Source organism: Ambystoma mexicanum, chromosome 4p (assembly GCF_040938575.1).
Source record: "Ambystoma mexicanum isolate Mex_15411 chromosome 4p, UKY_AmexF1_1, whole genome shotgun sequence".
Classification (NCBI taxonomy): domain Eukaryota; kingdom Metazoa; phylum Chordata; class Amphibia; order Caudata; family Ambystomatidae; genus Ambystoma; species Ambystoma mexicanum.
The window spans coordinates 845,324,170-845,339,169 of NC_090927.1; the positions used below are offsets into that span (position 1 = coordinate 845,324,170).

Here is a 15,000-nt window from a genome sequence, read left to right on the forward strand (position 1 = left end):
CAGGCACATTCAGTGTGGTGTGGCCGTAGGCTCTGGGCCTACTGAGTTTTGTACTTTTAAGCATCTAGTCGGCTAGACCTTGCAGTTTTAAAAGGCAATTGAGAAAGGGCTCACTTCCTGAACTTGGAGCACAAAAAAGCCTACAGCACCTGGTATTCCCAGGCGGTCTCCCATCCAGGTACTAACTAGGCCTGACACTGCTTAACTTCCGAGATCAGTCGAGATCGGGTGCATTCAGTGTGGTGTGGCCGTAGGCTCTAGGAATGCTAAGAATATTACTCTTATGCATTTGCATTTAGTAAGCTAAGCCATGCAGCCACTTGCAACATGATACCACGCTCATCGCTCGATCAGGCTCGATCAGGCGAGATATATAAGACTGGTGGGCCCATTCAGGACTCCTATGTCTGGTAGGATAACTTTAATTCATCCATCCTGTGTCTGTTGCAGGGAGGTGGAGAGAACAATCAACACAATAATGGTTTTCTTTCATGCCTCTTGAAGGACTCAATATTCTCTGTACTGCATTACATGTGAAAGTCGATTTATTACCCATGAACACACTACCTGTATGCTAATTCTATGTAAAAAGGTAGCTCCAGCCCTCATGATGTTGTCCAACATTTCCGCTATAAAACGGGATACAATTATTTTGGAAACATACCAAATTTGAAAAATAATTGAGAAGTTGCGCAATTACTAATCATGGAGCACAAAAAAAGCCTACAGCACCTGGTATTCCCAGGCAGTCTCCCATCCAGGTACTAACTAGGCCAGACCCTGCTTAGCTTCCGAGATCGGGCGCATTCAGTGTGGTGTGGCCGTAGGCTCTGGGCCTAGTGAGTTTGTACTTTTAAGCATCTAGTCGGCTAGACCTTGCAGTTTTGAAAGGCAATTGTGAAATGGCTCACTTCCTGAACTTGGAGCACAAAAAAGCCTACAGCACCTGGTATTCCCAGGTGGTCTCCCATCCAGGTACTAACTAGGCCCGACACTGCTTAGCTTCCGAGATCAGACGAGATCGGGCGCATTCAGTGTGGTGTGGCCGTAGGCTCTGGGCTTAGTGAGTTTTGTACTTTTAAGCATCTAGTCGGCTAGACCTTGCAGTTTTGAAAGGCAATTGAGAAATGGCTCACTTCCTGAACTTGGAGCACAAAAAAGCCTACAGCACCTGGTATTCCCAGGTGGTCTCCCATCCAGGTACTAACTAGGCCCGACACTGCTTAGCTTCCGAGATCAGACGAGATCGGGCGCAATCAGTGTGGTGTGGCCGTAGGCTCTGGGCCTAGTGAGTTTTGTACTTTTAAGCATCTAGTCAGCTAGACCTTGCAGTTTTGAAAGGCAATTGAGAAATGGCTCACTTCCTGAACTTGGAGCACAAAAAAGCCTACAGCACCTGGTATTCCCAGGCGGTCTCCCATCCAGGTACTAACGAGGCCCGACACTGCTTAGCTTCCGAGATCAGACGAGATCGGGCGCATTCAGTGTGCTGTGGCCGTAGGCTCTGGTTCTTGTGAGTTTTGTACTTTTAAGCATCTAGTCGGCTAGACCTTGCAGTTTTGAAAGGCAATTGAGAAATGGCTCACTTCCTGAACTTGGAGTACAAAAAAGCCTACAGCACCTGGTATTCCCAGGCGGTCTTCCATCCAGGTACTAACTAGGCCCGACACTGCTTAGCTTCTGAGATCAGACGAGATCAGGCACATTCAGTGTGGTGTGGCCGTAGGCTCTGGGCCTAGTGAGTTTTGTACTTTTAAGCATCTAGTCGGCTAGACCTTGCAGTTTTAAAAGGCAATTGAGAAAGGGCTCACTTCCTGAACTTGGAGCACAAAAAAGCCTACAGCACCTGGTATTCCCAGGCGGTCTCCCATCCAGGTACTAACTAGGCCTGACACTGCTTAACTTCCGAGATCAGTCGAGATCGGGTGCATTCAGTGTGGTGTGGCCGTAGGCTCTAGGAATGCTAAGAATATTACTCTTATGCATTTGCATTTAGTAAGCTAAGCCATGCAGCCACTTGCAACATGATACCACGCTCATCGCTCGATCAGGCTCGATCAGGCGAGATATATAAGACTGGTGGGCCCATTCAGGACTCCTATGTCTGGTAGGATAACTTTAATTCATCCATCCTGTGTCTGTTGCAGGGAGGTGGAGAGAACAATCAACACAATAATGGTTTTCTTTCATGCCTCTTGAAGGACTCAATATTCTCTGTACTGCATTACATGTGAAAGTCGATTTATTACCCATGAACACACTACCTGTATGCTAATTCTATGTAAAAAGGTAGCTCCAGCCCTCATGATGTTGTCCAACATTTCCGCTATAAAACGGGATACAATTATTTTGGAAACATACCAAATTTGAAAAATAATTGAGAAGTTGCGCAATTACTAATCATGGAGCACAAAAAAGCCTACAGCACCTGGTATTCCCAGGCAGTCTCCCATCCAGGTACTAACTAGGCCTGACCCTGCTTAGCTTCCGAGATCGGGCGCATTCAGTGTGGTGTGGCCGTAGGCTCTGGGCCTAGTGAGTTTTGTACTTTTAAGCATCTAGTCGGCTAGACCTTGCAGTTTTGAAAGGCAATTGTGAAATGGCTCACTTCCTGAACTTGGAGCACAAAAAAGCCTACAGCACCTGGTATTCCCAGGTGGTCTCCCATCCAGGTACTAACTAGGCCCGACACTGCTTAGCTTCCGAGATCAGACGAGATCGGGCGCAATCAGTGTGGTGTGGCCGTAGGCTCTGGGCCTAGTGAGTTTTGTACTTTTAAGCATCTAGTCAGCTAGACCTTGCAGTTTTGAAAGGCAATTGAGAAATGGCTCACTTCCTGAACTTGGAGCACAAAAAAGCCTACAGCACCTGGTATTCCCAGGCGGTCTCCCATCCAGGTACTAACGAGGCCCGACACTGCTTAGCTTCCGAGATCGGGCGCAATCAGTGTGGTGTGGCCGTAGGCTCTGGGCCTAGTGAGTTTTGTACTTTTAAGCATCTAGTCAGCTAGACCTTGCAATTTTGAAAGGCAATTGAGAAATGGCTCACTTCCTGAACTTGGAGCACAAAAAAGCCTACAGCACCTGGTATTCCCAGGCGGTCTCCCATCCAGGTACTAACGAGGCCCGACACTGCTTAGCTTCCGAGATCAGACGAGATCGGGCGCATTCAGTGTGGTGTGGCCGTAGGCTCTGGTTCTTGTGAGTTTTGTACTTTTAAGCATCTAGTCGGCTAGACCTTGCAGTTTTGAAAGGCAATTGAGAAATGGCTCACTTCCTGAACTTGGAGTACAAAAAAGCCTACAGCACCTGGTATTCCCAGGCGGTCTTCCATCCAGGTACTAACTAGGCCCGACACTGCTTAGCTTCTGAGATCAGACGAGATCAGGCACATTCAGTGTGGTGTGGCCGTAGGCTCTGGGCCTACTGAGTTTTGTACTTTTAAGCATCTAGTCGGCTAGACCTTGCAGTTTTAAAAGGCAATTGAGAAAGGGCTCACTTCCTGAACTTGGAGCACAAAAAAGCCTACAGCACCTGGTATTCCCAGGCGGTCTCCCATCCAGGTACTAACTAGGCCTGACACTGCTTAACTTCCGAGATCAGTCGAGATCGGGTGCATTCAGTGTGGTGTGGCCGTAGGCTCTAGGAATGCTAAGAATATTACTCTTATGCATTTGCATTTAGTAAGCTAAGCCATGCAGCCACTTGCAACATGATACCACGCTCAGCGCTCGATCAGGCTCGATCAGGCGAGATATATAAGACTGGTGGGCCCATTCAGGACTCCTATGTCTGGTAGGATAACTTTAATTCATCCATCCTGTGTCTGTTGCAGGGAGGTGGAGAGAACAATCAACACAATAATGGTTTTCTTTCATGCCTCTTGAAGGACTCAATATTCTCTGTACTGCATTACATGTGAAAGTTGATTTATTACCCATGAACACACTACCTGTATGCTAATTCTATGTAAAAAGGTAGCTCCAGCCCTCATGATGTTGTCCAACATTTCCGCTATAAAACGGGATACAATTATTTTGGAAACATACCAAATTTGAAAAATAATTGAGAAGTTGCGCAATTACTAATCATGGAGCACAAAAAAAGCCTACAGCACCTGGTATTCCCAGGCAGTCTCCCATCCAGGTACTAACTAGGCCCGACCCTGCTTAGCTTCCGAGATCGGGCGCATTCAGTGTGGTGTGGCCGTAGGCTCTGGGCCTAGTGAGTTTGTACTTTTAAGCATCTAGTCGGCTAGACCTTGCAGTTTTGAAAGGCAATTGTGAAATGGCTCACTTCCTGAACTTGGAGCACAAAAAAGCCTACAGCACCTGGTATTCCCAGGTGGTCTCCCATCCAGGTACTAACTAGGCCCGACACTGCTTAGCTTCCGAGATCAGACGAGATCGGGCGCAATCAGTGTGGTGTGGCCGTAGGCTCTGGGCCTAGTGAGTTTTGTACTTTTAAGCATCTAGTCAGCTAGACCTTGCAGTTTTGAAAGGCAATTGAGAAATGGCTCACTTCCTGAACTTGGAGCACAAAAAAGCCTACAGCACCTGGTATTCCCAGGCGGTCTCCCATCCAGGTACTAACGAGGCCCGACACTGCTTAGCTTCCGAGATCAGACGAGATCGGGCGCATTCAGTGTGCTGTGGCCGTAGGCTCTGGTTCTTGTGAGTTTTGTACTTTTAAGCATCTAGTCGGCTAGACCTTGCAGTTTTGAAAGGCAATTGAGAAATGGCTCACTTCCTGAACTTGGAGTACAAAAAAGCCTACAGCACCTGGTATTCCCAGGCGGTCTCCCATCCAGGTACTAACTAGGCCTGACACTGCTTAACTTCCGAGATCAGTCGAGATCGGGTGCATTCAGTGTGGTGTGGCCGTAGGCTCTAGGAATGCTAAGAATATTACTCTTATGCATTTGCATTTAGTAAGCTAAGCCATGCAGCCACTTGCAACATGATACCACGCTCATCGCTCGATCAGGCTCGATCAGGCGAGATATATAAGACTGGTGGGCCCATTCAGGACTCCTATGTCTGGTAGGATAACTTTAATTCATCCATCCTGTGTCTGTTGCAGGGAGGTGGAGAGAACAATCAACACAATAATGGTTTTCTTTCATGCCTCTTGAAGGACTCAATATTCTCTGTACTGCATTACATGTGAAAGTCGATTTATTACCCATGAACACACTACCTGTATGCTAATTCTATGTAAAAAGGTAGCTCCAGCCCTCATGATGTTGTCCAACATTTCCGCTATAAAACGGGATACAATTATTTTGGAAACATACCAAATTTGAAAAATAATTGAGAAGTTGCGCAATTACTAATCATGGAGCACAAAAAAAGCCTACAGCACCTGGTATTCCCAGGCAGTCTCCCATCCAGGTACTAACTAGGCCAGACCCTGCTTAGCTTCCGAGATCGGGCGCATTCAGTGTGGTGTGGCCGTAGGCTCTGGGCCTAGTGAGTTTGTACTTTTAAGCATCTAGTCGGCTAGACCTTGCAGTTTTGAAAGGCAATTGTGAAATGGCTCACTTCCTGAACTTGGAGCACAAAAAAGCCTACAGCACCTGGTATTCCCAGGTGGTCTCCCATCCAGGTACTAACTAGGCCCGACACTGCTTAGCTTCCGAGATCAGACGAGATCGGGCGCATTCAGTGTGGTGTGGCCGTAGGCTCTGGGCTTAGTGAGTTTTGTACTTTTAAGCATCTAGTCGGCTAGACCTTGCAGTTTTGAAAGGCAATTGAGAAATGGCTCACTTCCTGAACTTGGAGCACAAAAAAGCCTACAGCACCTGGTATTCCCAGGTGGTCTCCCATCCAGGTACTAACTAGGCCCGACACTGCTTAGCTTCCGAGATCAGACGAGATCGGGCGCAATCAGTGTGGTGTGGCCGTAGGCTCTGGGCCTAGTGAGTTTTGTACTTTTAAGCATCTAGTCAGCTAGACCTTGCAGTTTTGAAAGGCAATTGAGAAATGGCTCACTTCCTGAACTTGGAGCACAAAAAAGCCTACAGCACCTGGTATTCCCAGGCGGTCTCCCATCCAGGTACTAACGAGGCCCGACACTGCTTAGCTTCCGAGATCAGACGAGATCGGGCGCATTCAGTGTGCTGTGGCCGTAGGCTCTGGTTCTTGTGAGTTTTGTACTTTTAAGCATCTAGTCGGCTAGACCTTGCAGTTTTGAAAGGCAATTGAGAAATGGCTCACTTCCTGAACTTGGAGTACAAAAAAGCCTACAGCACCTGGTATTCCCAGGCGGTCTTCCATCCAGGTACTAACTAGGCCCGACACTGCTTAGCTTCTGAGATCAGACGAGATCAGGCACATTCAGTGTGGTGTGGCCGTAGGCTCTGGGCCTAGTGAGTTTTGTACTTTTAAGCATCTAGTCGGCTAGACCTTGCAGTTTTAAAAGGCAATTGAGAAAGGGCTCACTTCCTGAACTTGGAGCACAAAAAAGCCTACAGCACCTGGTATTCCCAGGCGGTCTCCCATCCAGGTACTAACTGGGCCTGACACTGCTTAACTTCCGAGATCAGTCGAGATCGGGTGCATTCAGTGTGGTGTGGCCGTAGGCTCTAGGAATGCTAAGAATATTACTCTTATGCATTTGCATTTAGTAAGCTAAGCCATGCAGCCACTTGCAACATGATACCACGCTCATCGCTCGATCAGGCTCGATCAGGCGAGATATATAAGACTGGTGGGCCCATTCAGGACTCCTATGTCTGGTAGGATAACTTTAATTCATCCATCCTGTGTCTGTTGCAGGGAGGTGGAGAGAACAATCAACACAATAATGGTTTTCTTTCATGCCTCTTGAAGGACTCAATATTCTCTGTACTGCATTACATGTGAAAGTTGATTTATTACCCATGAACACACTACCTGTATGCTAATTCTATGTAAAAAGGTAGCTCCAGCCCTCATGATGTTGTCCAACATTTCCGCTATAAAACGGGATACAATTATTTTGGAAACATACCAAATTTGAAAAATAATTGAGAAGTTGCGCAATTACTAATCATGGAGCACAAAAAAAGCCTACAGCACCTGGTATTCCCAGGCAGTCTCCCATCCAGGTACTAACTAGGCCCGACCCTGCTTAGCTTCCGAGATCGGGCGCATTCAGTGTGGTGTGGCCGTAGGCTCTGGGCCTAGTGAGTTTGTACTTTTAAGCATCTAGTCGGCTAGACCTTGCAGTTTTGAAAGGCAATTGTGAAATGGCTCACTTCCTGAACTTGGAGCACAAAAAAGCCTACAGCACCTGGTATTCCCAGGTGGTCTCCCATCCAGGTACTAACTAGGCCCGACACTGCTTAGCTTCCGAGATCAGACGAGATCGGGCGCAATCAGTGTGGTGTGGCCGTAGGCTCTGGGCCTAGTGAGTTTTGTACTTTTAAGCATCTAGTCAGCTAGACCTTGCAGTTTTGAAAGGCAATTGAGAAATGGCTCACTTCCTGAACTTGGAGCACAAAAAAGCCTACAGCACCTGGTATTCCCAGGCGGTCTCCCATCCAGGTACTAACGAGGCCCGACACTGCTTAGCTTCCGAGATCGGGCGCAATCAGTGTGGTGTGGCCGTAGGCTCTGGGCCTAGTGAGTTTTGTACTTTTAAGCATCTAGTCAGCTAGACCTTGCAATTTTGAAAGGCAATTGAGAAATGGCTCACTTCCTGAACTTGGAGCACAAAAAAGCCTACAGCACCTGGTATTCCCAGGCGGTCTCCCATCCAGGTACTAACGAGGCCCGACACTGCTTAGCTTCCGAGATCAGACGAGATCGGGCGCATTCAGTGTGGTGTGGCCGTAGGCTCTGGTTCTTGTGAGTTTTGTACTTTTAAGCATCTAGTCGGCTAGACCTTGCAGTTTTGAAAGGCAATTGAGAAATGGCTCACTTCCTGAACTTGGAGTACAAAAAAGCCTACAGCACCTGGTATTCCCAGGCGGTCTTCCATCCAGGTACTAACTAGGCCCGACACTGCTTAGCTTCTGAGATCAGACGAGATCAGGCACATTCAGTGTGGTGTGGCCGTAGGCTCTGGGCCTACTGAGTTTTGTACTTTTAAGCATCTAGTCGGCTAGACCTTGCAGTTTTAAAAGGCAATTGAGAAAGGGCTCACTTCCTGAACTTGGAGCACAAAAAAGCCTACAGCACCTGGTATTCCCAGGCGGTCTCCCATCCAGGTACTAACTAGGCCTGACACTGCTTAACTTCCGAGATCAGTCGAGATCGGGTGCATTCAGTGTGGTGTGGCCGTAGGCTCTAGGAATGCTAAGAATATTACTCTTATGCATTTGCATTTAGTAAGCTAAGCCATGCAGCCACTTGCAACATGATACCACGCTCAGCGCTCGATCAGGCTCGATCAGGCGAGATATATAAGACTGGTGGGCCCATTCAGGACTCCTATGTCTGGTAGGATAACTTTAATTCATCCATCCTGTGTCTGTTGCAGGGAGGTGGAGAGAACAATCAACACAATAATGGTTTTCTTTCATGCCTCTTGAAGGACTCAATATTCTCTGTACTGCATTACATGTGAAAGTTGATTTATTACCCATGAACACACTACCTGTATGCTAATTCTATGTAAAAAGGTAGCTCCAGCCCTCATGATGTTGTCCAACATTTCCGCTATAAAACGGGATACAATTATTTTGGAAACATACCAAATTTGAAAAATAATTGAGAAGTTGCGCAATTACTAATCATGGAGCACAAAAAAAGCCTACAGCACCTGGTATTCCCAGGCAGTCTCCCATCCAGGTACTAACTAGGCCCGACCCTGCTTAGCTTCCGAGATCGGGCGCATTCAGTGTGGTGTGGCCGTAGGCTCTGGGCCTAGTGAGTTTGTACTTTTAAGCATCTAGTCGGCTAGACCTTGCAGTTTTGAAAGGCAATTGTGAAATGGCTCACTTCCTGAACTTGGAGCACAAAAAAGCCTACAGCACCTGGTATTCCCAGGTGGTCTCCCATCCAGGTACTAACTAGGCCCGACACTGCTTAGCTTCCGAGATCAGACGAGATCGGGCGCAATCAGTGTGGTGTGGCCGTAGGCTCTGGGCCTAGTGAGTTTTGTACTTTTAAGCATCTAGTCAGCTAGACCTTGCAGTTTTGAAAGGCAATTGAGAAATGGCTCACTTCCTGAACTTGGAGCACAAAAAAGCCTACAGCACCTGGTATTCCCAGGCGGTCTCCCATCCAGGTACTAACGAGGCCCGACACTGCTTAGCTTCCGAGATCAGACGAGATCGGGCGCATTCAGTGTGCTGTGGCCGTAGGCTCTGGTTCTTGTGAGTTTTGTACTTTTAAGCATCTAGTCGGCTAGACCTTGCAGTTTTGAAAGGCAATTGAGAAATGGCTCACTTCCTGAACTTGGAGTACAAAAAAGCCTACAGCACCTGGTATTCCCAGGCGGTCTCCCATCCAGGTACTAACTAGGCCTGACACTGCTTAACTTCCGAGATCAGTCGAGATCGGGTGCATTCAGTGTGGTGTGGCCGTAGGCTCTAGGAATGCTAAGAATATTACTCTTATGCATTTGCATTTAGTAAGCTAAGCCATGCAGCCACTTGCAACATGATACCACGCTCATCGCTCGATCAGGCTCGATCAGGCGAGATATATAAGACTGGTGGGCCCATTCAGGACTCCTATGTCTGGTAGGATAACTTTAATTCATCCATCCTGTGTCTGTTGCAGGGAGGTGGAGAGAACAATCAACACAATAATGGTTTTCTTTCATGCCTCTTGAAGGACTCAATATTCTCTGTACTGCATTACATGTGAAAGTCGATTTATTACCCATGAACACACTACCTGTATGCTAATTCTATGTAAAAAGGTAGCTCCAGCCCTCATGATGTTGTCCAACATTTCCGCTATAAAACGGGATACAATTATTTTGGAAACATACCAAATTTGAAAAATAATTGAGAAGTTGCGCAATTACTAATCATGGAGCACAAAAAAAGCCTACAGCACCTGGTATTCCCAGGCAGTCTCCCATCCAGGTACTAACTAGGCCAGACCCTGCTTAGCTTCCGAGATCGGGCGCATTCAGTGTGGTGTGGCCGTAGGCTCTGGGCCTAGTGAGTTTGTACTTTTAAGCATCTAGTCGGCTAGACCTTGCAGTTTTGAAAGGCAATTGTGAAATGGCTCACTTCCTGAACTTGGAGCACAAAAAAGCCTACAGCACCTGGTATTCCCAGGTGGTCTCCCATCCAGGTACTAACTAGGCCCGACACTGCTTAGCTTCCGAGATCAGACGAGATCGGGCGCATTCAGTGTGGTGTGGCCGTAGGCTCTGGGCTTAGTGAGTTTTGTACTTTTAAGCATCTAGTCGGCTAGACCTTGCAGTTTTGAAAGGCAATTGAGAAATGGCTCACTTCCTGAACTTGGAGCACAAAAAAGCCTACAGCACCTGGTATTCCCAGGTGGTCTCCCATCCAGGTACTAACTAGGCCCGACACTGCTTAGCTTCCGAGATCAGACGAGATCGGGCGCAATCAGTGTGGTGTGGCCGTAGGCTCTGGGCCTAGTGAGTTTTGTACTTTTAAGCATCTAGTCAGCTAGACCTTGCAGTTTTGAAAGGCAATTGAGAAATGGCTCACTTCCTGAACTTGGAGCACAAAAAAGCCTACAGCACCTGGTATTCCCAGGCGGTCTCCCATCCAGGTACTAACGAGGCCCGACACTGCTTAGCTTCCGAGATCAGACGAGATCGGGCGCATTCAGTGTGCTGTGGCCGTAGGCTCTGGTTCTTGTGAGTTTTGTACTTTTAAGCATCTAGTCGGCTAGACCTTGCAGTTTTGAAAGGCAATTGAGAAATGGCTCACTTCCTGAACTTGGAGTACAAAAAAGCCTACAGCACCTGGTATTCCCAGGCGGTCTTCCATCCAGGTACTAACTAGGCCCGACACTGCTTAGCTTCTGAGATCAGACGAGATCAGGCACATTCAGTGTGGTGTGGCCGTAGGCTCTGGGCCTAGTGAGTTTTGTACTTTTAAGCATCTAGTCGGCTAGACCTTGCAGTTTTAAAAGGCAATTGAGAAAGGGCTCACTTCCTGAACTTGGAGCACAAAAAAGCCTACAGCACCTGGTATTCCCAGGCGGTCTCCCATCCAGGTACTAACTAGGCCTGACACTGCTTAACTTCCGAGATCAGTCGAGATCGGGTGCATTCAGTGTGGTGTGGCCGTAGGCTCTAGGAATGCTAAGAATATTACTCTTATGCATTTGCATTTAGTAAGCTAAGCCATGCAGCCACTTGCAACATGATACCACGCTCATCGCTCGATCAGGCTCGATCAGGCGAGATATATAAGACTGGTGGGCCCATTCAGGACTCCTATGTCTGGTAGGATAACTTTAATTCATCCATCCTGTGTCTGTTGCAGGGAGGTGGAGAGAACAATCAACACAATAATGGTTTTCTTTCATGCCTCTTGAAGGACTCAATATTCTCTGTACTGCATTACATGTGAAAGTCGATTTATTACCCATGAACACACTACCTGTATGCTAATTCTATGTAAAAAGGTAGCTCCAGCCCTCATGATGTTGTCCAACATTTCCGCTATAAAACGGGATACAATTATTTTGGAAACATACCAAATTTGAAAAATAATTGAGAAGTTGCGCAATTACTAATCATGGAGCACAAAAAAGCCTACAGCACCTGGTATTCCCAGGCAGTCTCCCATCCAGGTACTAACTAGGCCTGACCCTGCTTAGCTTCCGAGATCGGGCGCATTCAGTGTGGTGTGGCCGTAGGCTCTGGGCCTAGTGAGTTTTGTACTTTTAAGCATCTAGTCGGCTAGACCTTGCAGTTTTGAAAGGCAATTGTGAAATGGCTCACTTCCTGAACTTGGAGCACAAAAAAGCCTACAGCACCTGGTATTCCCAGGTGGTCTCCCATCCAGGTACTAACTAGGCCCGACACTGCTTAGCTTCCGAGATCAGACGAGATCGGGCGCAATCAGTGTGGTGTGGCCGTAGGCTCTGGGCCTAGTGAGTTTTGTACTTTTAAGCATCTAGTCAGCTAGACCTTGCAGTTTTGAAAGGCAATTGAGAAATGGCTCACTTCCTGAACTTGGAGCACAAAAAAGCCTACAGCACCTGGTATTCCCAGGCGGTCTCCCATCCAGGTACTAACGAGGCCCGACACTGCTTAGCTTCCGAGATCGGGCGCAATCAGTGTGGTGTGGCCGTAGGCTCTGGGCCTAGTGAGTTTTGTACTTTTAAGCATCTAGTCAGCTAGACCTTGCAATTTTGAAAGGCAATTGAGAAATGGCTCACTTCCTGAACTTGGAGCACAAAAAAGCCTACAGCACCTGGTATTCCCAGGCGGTCTCCCATCCAGGTACTAACGAGGCCCGACACTGCTTAGCTTCCGAGATCAGACGAGATCGGGCGCATTCAGTGTGGTGTGGCCGTAGGCTCTGGTTCTTGTGAGTTTTGTACTTTTAAGCATCTAGTCGGCTAGACCTTGCAGTTTTGAAAGGCAATTGAGAAATGGCTCACTTCCTGAACTTGGAGTACAAAAAAGCCTACAGCACCTGGTATTCCCAGGCGGTCTTCCATCCAGGTACTAACTAGGCCCGACACTGCTTAGCTTCTGAGATCAGACGAGATCAGGCACATTCAGTGTGGTGTGGCCGTAGGCTCTGGGCCTACTGAGTTTTGTACTTTTAAGCATCTAGTCGGCTAGACCTTGCAGTTTTAAAAGGCAATTGAGAAAGGGCTCACTTCCTGAACTTGGAGCACAAAAAAGCCTACAGCACCTGGTATTCCCAGGCGGTCTCCCATCCAGGTACTAACTAGGCCTGACACTGCTTAACTTCCGAGATCAGTCGAGATCGGGTGCATTCAGTGTGGTGTGGCCGTAGGCTCTAGGAATGCTAAGAATATTACTCTTATGCATTTGCATTTAGTAAGCTAAGCCATGCAGCCACTTGCAACATGATACCACGCTCATCGCTCGATCAGCGCTCGATCAGGCTCGATCAGGCGAGATATATAAGACTGGTGGGCCCATTCAGGACTCCTATGTCTGGTAGGATAACTTTAATTCATCCATCCTGTGTCTGTTGCAGGGAGGTGGAGAGAACAATCAACACAATAATGGTTTTCTTTCATGCCTCTTGAAGGACTCAATATTCTCTGTACTGCATTACATGTGAAAGTTGATTTATTACCCATGAACACACTACCTGTATGCTAATTCTATGTAAAAAGGTAGCTCCAGCCCTCATGATGTTGTCCAACATTTCCGCTATAAAACGGGATACAATTATTTTGGAAACATACCAAATTTGAAAAATAATTGAGAAGTTGCGCAATTACTAATCATGGAGCACAAAAAAAGCCTACAGCACCTGGTATTCCCAGGCAGTCTCCCATCCAGGTACTAACTAGGCCCGACCCTGCTTAGCTTCCGAGATCGGGCGCATTCAGTGTGGTGTGGCCGTAGGCTCTGGGCCTAGTGAGTTTGTACTTTTAAGCATCTAGTCGGCTAGACCTTGCAGTTTTGAAAGGCAATTGTGAAATGGCTCACTTCCTGAACTTGGAGCACAAAAAAGCCTACAGCACCTGGTATTCCCAGGTGGTCTCCCATCCAGGTACTAACTAGGCCCGACACTGCTTAGCTTCCGAGATCAGACGAGATCGGGCGCAATCAGTGTGGTGTGGCCGTAGGCTCTGGGCCTAGTGAGTTTTGTACTTTTAAGCATCTAGTCAGCTAGACCTTGCAGTTTTGAAAGGCAATTGAGAAATGGCTCACTTCCTGAACTTGGAGCACAAAAAAGCCTACAGCACCTGGTATTCCCAGGCGGTCTCCCATCCAGGTACTAACGAGGCCCGACACTGCTTAGCTTCCGAGATCAGACGAGATCGGGCGCATTCAGTGTGCTGTGGCCGTAGGCTCTGGTTCTTGTGAGTTTTGTACTTTTAAGCATCTAGTCGGCTAGACCTTGCAGTTTTGAAAGGCAATTGAGAAATGGCTCACTTCCTGAACTTGGAGTACAAAAAAGCCTACAGCACCTGGTATTCCCAGGCGGTCTCCCATCCAGGTACTAACTAGGCCTGACACTGCTTAACTTCCGAGATCAGTCGAGATCGGGTGCATTCAGTGTGGTGTGGCCGTAGGCTCTAGGAATGCTAAGAATATTACTCTTATGCATTTGCATTTAGTAAGCTAAGCCATGCAGCCACTTGCAACATGATACCACGCTCATCGCTCGATCAGGCTCGATCAGGCGAGATATATAAGACTGGTGGGCCCATTCAGGACTCCTATGTCTGGTAGGATAACTTTAATTCATCCATCCTGTGTCTGTTGCAGGGAGGTGGAGAGAACAATCAACACAATAATGGTTTTCTTTCATGCCTCTTGAAGGACTCAATATTCTCTGTACTGCATTACATGTGAAAGTCGATTTATTACCCATGAACACACTACCTGTATGCTAATTCTATGTAAAAAGGTAGCTCCAGCCCTCATGATGTTGTCCAACATTTCCGCTATAAAACGGGATACAATTATTTTGGAAACATACCAAATTTGAAAAATAATTGAGAAGTTGCGCAATTACTAATCATGGAGCACAAAAAAAGCCTACAGCACCTGGTATTCCCAGGCAGTCTCCCATCCAGGTACTAACTAGGCCAGACCCTGCTTAGCTTCCGAGATCGGGCGCATTCAGTGTGGTGTGGCCGTAGGCTCTGGGCCTAGTGAGTTTGTACTTTTAAGCATCTAGTCGGCTAGACCTTGCAGTTTTGAAAGGCAATTGTGAAATGGCTCACTTCCTGAACTTGGAGCACAAAAAAGCCTACAGCACCTGGTATTCCCAGGTGGTCTCCCATCCAGGTACTAACTAGGCCCGACACTGCTTAGCTTCCGAGATCAGACGAGATCGGGCGCATTCAGTGTGGTGTGGCCGTAGGCTCTGGGCTTAGTGAGTTTTGTACTTTTAAGCATCTAGTCGGCT

The 15,000-nt window shown here is 47.4% G+C and overlaps 39 non-coding genes and 13 pseudogenes across 39 annotated transcripts in view; all 52 read right to left on the bottom strand.

Annotated features, from left to right (window-relative positions):
• LOC138464426 (5S ribosomal RNA) overlaps nucleotides 1–31 on the bottom strand; it is a 119-nt gene extending 88 nt beyond the window's left edge. Inside the window, exon 1 of the ribosomal RNA XR_011267007.1 lies at nucleotides 1–31. This exon is cut by the window's left edge and continues 88 nt beyond it. This is a non-coding gene — a ribosomal RNA (5S ribosomal RNA).
• A 106-nt stretch (nucleotides 32–137) lies between these two features.
• LOC138464037 (5S ribosomal RNA) lies at nucleotides 138–256 on the bottom strand. The gene has a single exon (XR_011266621.1). It is a non-coding gene; the product is annotated as a 5S ribosomal RNA (ribosomal RNA).
• A 464-nt stretch (nucleotides 257–720) lies between these two features.
• Nucleotides 721–829, bottom strand: LOC138458897 (5S ribosomal RNA; annotated as a pseudogene).
• A 105-nt stretch (nucleotides 830–934) lies between these two features.
• On the bottom strand, nucleotides 935–1,053 carry LOC138461341 (5S ribosomal RNA). Its single transcript, XR_011263960.1, has one exon. It is a non-coding gene; the product is annotated as a 5S ribosomal RNA (ribosomal RNA).
• A 106-nt stretch (nucleotides 1,054–1,159) lies between these two features.
• On the bottom strand, nucleotides 1,160–1,278 carry LOC138460744 (5S ribosomal RNA). Its single transcript, XR_011263412.1, has one exon. It is a non-coding gene; the product is annotated as a 5S ribosomal RNA (ribosomal RNA).
• A 106-nt stretch (nucleotides 1,279–1,384) lies between these two features.
• On the bottom strand, nucleotides 1,385–1,503 carry LOC138454164 (5S ribosomal RNA). Its single transcript, XR_011260853.1, has one exon. It is a non-coding gene; the product is annotated as a 5S ribosomal RNA (ribosomal RNA).
• A 106-nt stretch (nucleotides 1,504–1,609) lies between these two features.
• LOC138464427 (5S ribosomal RNA) lies at nucleotides 1,610–1,728 on the bottom strand. The gene has a single exon (XR_011267008.1). It is a non-coding gene; the product is annotated as a 5S ribosomal RNA (ribosomal RNA).
• A 106-nt stretch (nucleotides 1,729–1,834) lies between these two features.
• On the bottom strand, nucleotides 1,835–1,953 carry LOC138464039 (5S ribosomal RNA). The gene has a single exon (XR_011266623.1). It is a non-coding gene; the product is annotated as a 5S ribosomal RNA (ribosomal RNA).
• A 463-nt stretch (nucleotides 1,954–2,416) lies between these two features.
• On the bottom strand, nucleotides 2,417–2,525 carry LOC138458466 (5S ribosomal RNA; annotated as a pseudogene).
• A 106-nt stretch (nucleotides 2,526–2,631) lies between these two features.
• On the bottom strand, nucleotides 2,632–2,750 carry LOC138460745 (5S ribosomal RNA). Its single transcript, XR_011263413.1, has one exon. It is a non-coding gene; the product is annotated as a 5S ribosomal RNA (ribosomal RNA).
• A 106-nt stretch (nucleotides 2,751–2,856) lies between these two features.
• LOC138456286 (5S ribosomal RNA) lies at nucleotides 2,857–2,965 on the bottom strand (annotated as a pseudogene).
• Nucleotides 2,966–3,071: 106 nt separating this feature from the next.
• Nucleotides 3,072–3,190, bottom strand: LOC138462360 (5S ribosomal RNA). Its single transcript, XR_011264960.1, has one exon. It is a non-coding gene; the product is annotated as a 5S ribosomal RNA (ribosomal RNA).
• A 106-nt stretch (nucleotides 3,191–3,296) lies between these two features.
• LOC138464430 (5S ribosomal RNA) lies at nucleotides 3,297–3,415 on the bottom strand. Its single transcript, XR_011267009.1, has one exon. It is a non-coding gene; the product is annotated as a 5S ribosomal RNA (ribosomal RNA).
• A 106-nt stretch (nucleotides 3,416–3,521) lies between these two features.
• On the bottom strand, nucleotides 3,522–3,640 carry LOC138464040 (5S ribosomal RNA). The gene has a single exon (XR_011266624.1). It is a non-coding gene; the product is annotated as a 5S ribosomal RNA (ribosomal RNA).
• A 464-nt stretch (nucleotides 3,641–4,104) lies between these two features.
• Nucleotides 4,105–4,213, bottom strand: LOC138457364 (5S ribosomal RNA; annotated as a pseudogene).
• A 105-nt stretch (nucleotides 4,214–4,318) lies between these two features.
• Nucleotides 4,319–4,437, bottom strand: LOC138460746 (5S ribosomal RNA). Its single transcript, XR_011263414.1, has one exon. It is a non-coding gene; the product is annotated as a 5S ribosomal RNA (ribosomal RNA).
• A 106-nt stretch (nucleotides 4,438–4,543) lies between these two features.
• On the bottom strand, nucleotides 4,544–4,662 carry LOC138454166 (5S ribosomal RNA). The gene has a single exon (XR_011260855.1). It is a non-coding gene; the product is annotated as a 5S ribosomal RNA (ribosomal RNA).
• Nucleotides 4,663–4,768: 106 nt separating this feature from the next.
• LOC138464042 (5S ribosomal RNA) lies at nucleotides 4,769–4,887 on the bottom strand. Its single transcript, XR_011266625.1, has one exon. It is a non-coding gene; the product is annotated as a 5S ribosomal RNA (ribosomal RNA).
• Nucleotides 4,888–5,351: 464 nt separating this feature from the next.
• Nucleotides 5,352–5,460, bottom strand: LOC138458898 (5S ribosomal RNA; annotated as a pseudogene).
• Nucleotides 5,461–5,565: 105 nt separating this feature from the next.
• Nucleotides 5,566–5,684, bottom strand: LOC138461353 (5S ribosomal RNA). The gene has a single exon (XR_011263971.1). It is a non-coding gene; the product is annotated as a 5S ribosomal RNA (ribosomal RNA).
• Nucleotides 5,685–5,790: 106 nt separating this feature from the next.
• On the bottom strand, nucleotides 5,791–5,909 carry LOC138460747 (5S ribosomal RNA). The gene has a single exon (XR_011263415.1). It is a non-coding gene; the product is annotated as a 5S ribosomal RNA (ribosomal RNA).
• A 106-nt stretch (nucleotides 5,910–6,015) lies between these two features.
• Nucleotides 6,016–6,134, bottom strand: LOC138454167 (5S ribosomal RNA). The gene has a single exon (XR_011260856.1). It is a non-coding gene; the product is annotated as a 5S ribosomal RNA (ribosomal RNA).
• Nucleotides 6,135–6,240: 106 nt separating this feature from the next.
• LOC138464431 (5S ribosomal RNA) lies at nucleotides 6,241–6,359 on the bottom strand. The gene has a single exon (XR_011267010.1). It is a non-coding gene; the product is annotated as a 5S ribosomal RNA (ribosomal RNA).
• A 106-nt stretch (nucleotides 6,360–6,465) lies between these two features.
• LOC138464931 (5S ribosomal RNA) lies at nucleotides 6,466–6,584 on the bottom strand. Its single transcript, XR_011267506.1, has one exon. It is a non-coding gene; the product is annotated as a 5S ribosomal RNA (ribosomal RNA).
• A 464-nt stretch (nucleotides 6,585–7,048) lies between these two features.
• Nucleotides 7,049–7,157, bottom strand: LOC138457365 (5S ribosomal RNA; annotated as a pseudogene).
• A 105-nt stretch (nucleotides 7,158–7,262) lies between these two features.
• Nucleotides 7,263–7,381, bottom strand: LOC138460748 (5S ribosomal RNA). The gene has a single exon (XR_011263416.1). It is a non-coding gene; the product is annotated as a 5S ribosomal RNA (ribosomal RNA).
• A 106-nt stretch (nucleotides 7,382–7,487) lies between these two features.
• On the bottom strand, nucleotides 7,488–7,596 carry LOC138456287 (5S ribosomal RNA; annotated as a pseudogene).
• Nucleotides 7,597–7,702: 106 nt separating this feature from the next.
• Nucleotides 7,703–7,821, bottom strand: LOC138462361 (5S ribosomal RNA). The gene has a single exon (XR_011264961.1). It is a non-coding gene; the product is annotated as a 5S ribosomal RNA (ribosomal RNA).
• Nucleotides 7,822–7,927: 106 nt separating this feature from the next.
• On the bottom strand, nucleotides 7,928–8,046 carry LOC138464433 (5S ribosomal RNA). The gene has a single exon (XR_011267012.1). It is a non-coding gene; the product is annotated as a 5S ribosomal RNA (ribosomal RNA).
• Nucleotides 8,047–8,152: 106 nt separating this feature from the next.
• On the bottom strand, nucleotides 8,153–8,271 carry LOC138464043 (5S ribosomal RNA). The gene has a single exon (XR_011266626.1). It is a non-coding gene; the product is annotated as a 5S ribosomal RNA (ribosomal RNA).
• A 464-nt stretch (nucleotides 8,272–8,735) lies between these two features.
• On the bottom strand, nucleotides 8,736–8,844 carry LOC138457366 (5S ribosomal RNA; annotated as a pseudogene).
• A 105-nt stretch (nucleotides 8,845–8,949) lies between these two features.
• LOC138460749 (5S ribosomal RNA) lies at nucleotides 8,950–9,068 on the bottom strand. Its single transcript, XR_011263417.1, has one exon. It is a non-coding gene; the product is annotated as a 5S ribosomal RNA (ribosomal RNA).
• A 106-nt stretch (nucleotides 9,069–9,174) lies between these two features.
• LOC138454168 (5S ribosomal RNA) lies at nucleotides 9,175–9,293 on the bottom strand. Its single transcript, XR_011260857.1, has one exon. It is a non-coding gene; the product is annotated as a 5S ribosomal RNA (ribosomal RNA).
• Nucleotides 9,294–9,399: 106 nt separating this feature from the next.
• On the bottom strand, nucleotides 9,400–9,518 carry LOC138464044 (5S ribosomal RNA). The gene has a single exon (XR_011266627.1). It is a non-coding gene; the product is annotated as a 5S ribosomal RNA (ribosomal RNA).
• A 464-nt stretch (nucleotides 9,519–9,982) lies between these two features.
• On the bottom strand, nucleotides 9,983–10,091 carry LOC138458899 (5S ribosomal RNA; annotated as a pseudogene).
• Nucleotides 10,092–10,196: 105 nt separating this feature from the next.
• On the bottom strand, nucleotides 10,197–10,315 carry LOC138461365 (5S ribosomal RNA). Its single transcript, XR_011263982.1, has one exon. It is a non-coding gene; the product is annotated as a 5S ribosomal RNA (ribosomal RNA).
• A 106-nt stretch (nucleotides 10,316–10,421) lies between these two features.
• LOC138460750 (5S ribosomal RNA) lies at nucleotides 10,422–10,540 on the bottom strand. Its single transcript, XR_011263418.1, has one exon. It is a non-coding gene; the product is annotated as a 5S ribosomal RNA (ribosomal RNA).
• A 106-nt stretch (nucleotides 10,541–10,646) lies between these two features.
• Nucleotides 10,647–10,765, bottom strand: LOC138454169 (5S ribosomal RNA). Its single transcript, XR_011260858.1, has one exon. It is a non-coding gene; the product is annotated as a 5S ribosomal RNA (ribosomal RNA).
• Nucleotides 10,766–10,871: 106 nt separating this feature from the next.
• LOC138464434 (5S ribosomal RNA) lies at nucleotides 10,872–10,990 on the bottom strand. Its single transcript, XR_011267014.1, has one exon. It is a non-coding gene; the product is annotated as a 5S ribosomal RNA (ribosomal RNA).
• Nucleotides 10,991–11,096: 106 nt separating this feature from the next.
• Nucleotides 11,097–11,215, bottom strand: LOC138464045 (5S ribosomal RNA). The gene has a single exon (XR_011266628.1). It is a non-coding gene; the product is annotated as a 5S ribosomal RNA (ribosomal RNA).
• A 463-nt stretch (nucleotides 11,216–11,678) lies between these two features.
• LOC138458467 (5S ribosomal RNA) lies at nucleotides 11,679–11,787 on the bottom strand (annotated as a pseudogene).
• A 106-nt stretch (nucleotides 11,788–11,893) lies between these two features.
• Nucleotides 11,894–12,012, bottom strand: LOC138460751 (5S ribosomal RNA). Its single transcript, XR_011263419.1, has one exon. It is a non-coding gene; the product is annotated as a 5S ribosomal RNA (ribosomal RNA).
• Nucleotides 12,013–12,118: 106 nt separating this feature from the next.
• LOC138456288 (5S ribosomal RNA) lies at nucleotides 12,119–12,227 on the bottom strand (annotated as a pseudogene).
• A 106-nt stretch (nucleotides 12,228–12,333) lies between these two features.
• On the bottom strand, nucleotides 12,334–12,452 carry LOC138462363 (5S ribosomal RNA). Its single transcript, XR_011264962.1, has one exon. It is a non-coding gene; the product is annotated as a 5S ribosomal RNA (ribosomal RNA).
• A 106-nt stretch (nucleotides 12,453–12,558) lies between these two features.
• LOC138464435 (5S ribosomal RNA) lies at nucleotides 12,559–12,677 on the bottom strand. Its single transcript, XR_011267015.1, has one exon. It is a non-coding gene; the product is annotated as a 5S ribosomal RNA (ribosomal RNA).
• Nucleotides 12,678–12,783: 106 nt separating this feature from the next.
• On the bottom strand, nucleotides 12,784–12,902 carry LOC138464046 (5S ribosomal RNA). Its single transcript, XR_011266630.1, has one exon. It is a non-coding gene; the product is annotated as a 5S ribosomal RNA (ribosomal RNA).
• Nucleotides 12,903–13,377: 475 nt separating this feature from the next.
• On the bottom strand, nucleotides 13,378–13,486 carry LOC138457367 (5S ribosomal RNA; annotated as a pseudogene).
• A 105-nt stretch (nucleotides 13,487–13,591) lies between these two features.
• LOC138460752 (5S ribosomal RNA) lies at nucleotides 13,592–13,710 on the bottom strand. The gene has a single exon (XR_011263420.1). It is a non-coding gene; the product is annotated as a 5S ribosomal RNA (ribosomal RNA).
• A 106-nt stretch (nucleotides 13,711–13,816) lies between these two features.
• On the bottom strand, nucleotides 13,817–13,935 carry LOC138454170 (5S ribosomal RNA). Its single transcript, XR_011260859.1, has one exon. It is a non-coding gene; the product is annotated as a 5S ribosomal RNA (ribosomal RNA).
• A 106-nt stretch (nucleotides 13,936–14,041) lies between these two features.
• On the bottom strand, nucleotides 14,042–14,160 carry LOC138464047 (5S ribosomal RNA). The gene has a single exon (XR_011266631.1). It is a non-coding gene; the product is annotated as a 5S ribosomal RNA (ribosomal RNA).
• A 464-nt stretch (nucleotides 14,161–14,624) lies between these two features.
• On the bottom strand, nucleotides 14,625–14,733 carry LOC138458901 (5S ribosomal RNA; annotated as a pseudogene).
• A 105-nt stretch (nucleotides 14,734–14,838) lies between these two features.
• On the bottom strand, nucleotides 14,839–14,957 carry LOC138461377 (5S ribosomal RNA). Its single transcript, XR_011263993.1, has one exon. It is a non-coding gene; the product is annotated as a 5S ribosomal RNA (ribosomal RNA).
• Nucleotides 14,958–15,000: the final 43 nt, after the last annotated feature.